This window comes from Apium graveolens, chromosome 6 (genome assembly GCF_009905375.1).
Source record: "Apium graveolens cultivar Ventura chromosome 6, ASM990537v1, whole genome shotgun sequence".
NCBI lineage: Eukaryota > Viridiplantae > Streptophyta > Magnoliopsida > Apiales > Apiaceae > Apium > Apium graveolens.
Genome location: NC_133652.1, coordinates 169171893 through 169176717, shown reverse-complemented (window position 1 = coordinate 169176717; position 4825 = coordinate 169171893).

Here is a 4825-nt window from a genome sequence, read left to right as displayed (position 1 = left end):
AAATTCATTTAGTTAACCAGCACACATATAAAATCCGTTTTGCAAATCATTTCATTTGAGACAGGTACCTTTCGAAGTTACTTTTCCCCAAAATAATTTGAAACAGTGAATTATAACTACAGGGGGATACGTAACTTAAAACATTTATGTTCCATTACGAAAGTAAAACAATTAGCTATTCATATACACTGAACCATAAAAGAATGGTCGGGGTACTTGCCTTGCAGAGCTTTACAATCGATACTAATTGATTCTGAGCCGACTCGGACGCTCAGGCTTTAACGCTTTACTATTTGACCATCCTGGATCCGACTTCAAAATTGAGGTCCTTCGCTTGGAATCTCGACACGCTTGTCGACTGATCGCTAGGTTATCTTAGTTCGACTTCACTTCTGGAGTACTTCAACTAGACCCTACAGAGCCGAAATACCCTATGTTAGACATCTAGGTATGCTTGACATATCCTCGACACCAATCCTACCCAACGATATTCAAACCCGACTCGTAATTATATACATTATTACAATACAATAACACATCCAACAGTCAGGGTTCACGTTCTCGAGAAATCGTTTTGATGTTCGTTTCCAGAAAATACATATACTCGAAATTTTTACGAAATCAGGGTTATCGATTTGGCAAAATAGTTCATCACACCGTACAGTCAAGTTTCGCACATAATATATGGATATACTTATTTATACTCGTTCGACATTCCGATAATTACAGGGTATGTCCCGAATTTCTGAATTTAATTTCCAAAAATTCGGGCAGCACCTGCACTGTTTATCAGCCTACCCGTCGAGCAACTCGAGGTCAAATCACAACAAACAATCCAACAATTTATTCCACCAATACAATCGAAATCCATTTCACAAATCCCAAACACCGAGTTAACCAACTAATTAATATTATTATATCTTATGTTTATGATCGTATTTATTTATTAATTTGTAGGACTCAGAACAACGTCATCACCGTCCACTGTTGACTCGCTAAAAGTCATCGCCAACAGCAGCAAAATTTATCGGTACCCGCCAAAATTCGGGTTTCCAAATAAATTCCACCGATATAATTTCCCGAATGAAAAGAATAATAAAAAAATATTTATCTCGCATAATTTACTCAAATAATTTTCCGCAGAAATTAAATGAATAAATTAATAAATAACTGAATAAAATTATAATCAATTACAGGGAAGATTTCAGAATAATCGGACTACAGGTAACAACAAGGCAACAATATGAACACAGCAACACGCGTATACACGCGCATAACAGTGACGACATAATCGACGGAGACGAGAACAACAGGAATCCGGCCAAAACACAGCAAAGTCAGGCGGCCCAATCACACATATACATATATACACGCAATACAGGCATGTACATTACACACGATTGAGTAACACACCACCACCGTTACCTCTCCGGAAAACCGACGGCAACAGGGCGGCTGGAGGAAAGAAAAACAACCACACACTTACCGGAAACAGAGAACAGATCGGGGGAAGGGGAAAAAGAAAGAGAGAAGGAGGAGATAAGGAACTGATAGAGAGAGGTGAGAGATTAAGCTCGAGAAAATCACAGAACCATCGAGAAGAAATGGAGTTAAGCACAGGGGTTTTATTTCTGCTAATTGATTAGCCAAACGTAGTTTGCCACGTTTCTCTCTAGTTTTCTAAAAATTAAACACGTGTTCTGATTTCTACTGTACCTCAGATTTTGTTCGTATTTTGCAAAACTAACGAACAAATTTATAAATAAAATTAACTTGAAACCTAAAAATTTAGTCGCAAAATATTACAAATATCCTGAAGGTAATAAAAACATAAATTTTCGTATTTTTAGAATAATTTCTGAAACGCCACTTATACCCGCTTTTATCAATTAAACAAATCGACACACGGGTGAAACTAATTCCAAAAATTCCCAAAATAATTTTAAAATTCTCAGAACAATACAAACTTAATAAAATATAAGTTTCATGATTTTTGAAGATTTCCATAATTAAATATGGAATTTATAATTAAACACATTCAGAAAATCATTTAGAAATAAATAATTAATGAAATATTGATTTCTCAATTTTAGAAAGTCTCAAAAATAATTATTATAAATATAAAATTATAAAACCAATTTTAGAGATCATCCAAATATTTATGGAAATAAATCTGCAATTAAATCCACTTTTTAAAGTGGAACAGAATAATACCACCCACTATTTATTACACAAATAATCTCTATACCTCCACAGTCACATATAAAAATAGTAACACACAATACACTGCTGACACTACCAATACACATATTTTATTTATTAATTATTTTACAATTACACATTTAAATAATAAAATATACGAGTTGTTATAGATACCAGAGGGGGTTTTCTTTGATTTAGATTTGGAAATTGTAGAGGGTTTGGAGGCTTTGGTAGGCAACTGTTTGGTCATTGGCACAGTTGCCATAGCTACTCCTGAAGTCAAAGAAATAGTGGAGGTTGGAATAGTTGTAGGGATGGATGAACTTACCTCAGTTACCTCAGATTCCTGCATTACAGGAAAATAGAACATTGGCACATCCCTGTGATGGCTGGCTCTGTTCAAATCTGCAATGAGTCTTCTCTCTTGAACCCAACAAGCCAGTTTGTTGTTTGGGTTCCCAAGCACAATCTCTTGACATAGATGGTTAGCCAATAACATGAAAAATCTAGCATAATACACATTCTTTCCTCTTTTAGCTAACTCACCTAGTTTAAAACCTAACTCAAACAAGACAAGGTCACTGAAATTATAAAATTTTTCTGTAACTAGCATGTATAACATGTTAAGCATGGAAATATTCACGGAATTAAAATTACACTTTTCCAGAGAAAACTTTAGTAACCACATCACACAAGAAACTCCACTCCTTCCTAAGACCCAATCTCCTAATATCACTTAGTTTAGTAGTAGGAAGTGCATAATGCATGGAATTAAGCATATTGATAATATCAGTGTCATTGTGTGGTGAAGTCACATTATTATCAGGAATTTTGAAACATGCTTTTATCACATCACTATTGATACAGAACTCATTACCTTTGATGGTTAGAGTGATGGTCTTGTCAGCAGAGTTGTAGATAGCAGTGGTCCACATCTCTTCAACAACTTCACAAAAGATTGTGGGTGACTTCAGCATGGCGTAATTTAGCTTGCAATTCATCACAAAGTCCATCATCTTATGATAGTCCTCTGATTGCTGAATACCCTTATTGACCAAAGTAGTGAAGTTGTTCTTCTCATAAATGAACCCAGTTTGAGAAATAATCTTTACTACAGGTGCCATTGTTAGAGAATGAAAGCTTGAAGAGAAAGAGAATATTTGCTTGAGAGAGAATGAAATAAAAGCAGTTGAATTTGAGAATGATAAAAGAAAACAATTGGAATGAAATAAGCTTTTATACTATCTCAAAAATAACTGATAAAAATAATAAAGAAAAGTAAATTAACCAATAGGAATTGCCTAAAATAGCCATTTAAAAGTAAACTGTAAAAATTCCACCCATTATCCGTCGTGTAATGCTTACAAACTGTAAGTATACTCGATGGATAATGTTCAGGGAATTAACGGCTGAGATTTAGACAATTCGACGGATGAGGATAAACTGATATCCGTCGAGACATAAAGTATTCCAGAAAAAAATAATTGACTTTTATTAGCAAGTAGTATATCGACGGATGATTAAACTCGATGGATAAGGGTCATCCGTCAAGATGCAAATTTTGACTTAGCCAAAATTTCATCCAGGACTTAAAAATCAACTAAATTTCTGGCTACATTACAACTTGCAAAATAACTCAGACAAATTTAAGAGTAATTAAGCATACCTAACTCACTTACCAACCTTGAAAAGGTGGATTCATCCAGTGGCTTGGTAAAGATATCTGCAAGTTGCTTCTCACTTGGAACAAAATGTAACTCTACAGTACCATTCATTACATGTTCCCTTATGAAACGGTACTTGATGTCTATGTGCTTTGTCCTTGAATGTTGCACTGGATTTTCAGTGATGTCAATTTCACTTGTGTTATCACAGAAAATAGGAATCCTTTCAACTTGCAAACCATAGTCCAGCAATTGATTTTTCATCCATAAAATATGTGCACAGCAACTGCCGACATCAATATATTCAGCTTCAGCTGTAGAAGTAGAAACTGAATTTTTTTTTACTGAACCAGGACACAAGCTTGTTTCCTAGAAATTGACAGGTTCCTGTTGTGCTCTTTCTATCAATTCTACAACCTGCATAATCTGCATCTCAATAACCAGTTAGATCAAAGCCAGAATCTCTAGGGTACCAAATTCCAAGTTTTGGTGTTCCCTTGAGATATCTGAAAATTCTTTTAATAGCTATTAAGTGAGATTCTCTAGGATCAGCCTGAAATCTAGCACATAAATATGTAGCAAACATTATATCTGGCCTACTAGCTGTTACGTACAGAAGTGAGCCAACCATGCCTCTATAACTTGAAATATCCACAGACTTTTCAGTAGTGTTTAGTTCAAGCTTAGATGCAGTGGCCATGGGAGTTTTTGCAGATGTGCAATCCATTAGATCAAACTTCTTTAAAAGATCAAAAATATATTTAGTTTGACTAATGAATATTCCATCACTAACTTGCTTAACTTGCAAACCAAGAAAGTAAGTTAGTTCTCCCATCATACTCATTTCATACTTACTTTGCATCAATTTGGCAAACTTTTTGCAAAGTTTCTCATCTATAGAGCCAAAAATAATATCATCTACATAAATTTGAACAAGTATACTAGAGCCATTAATATTT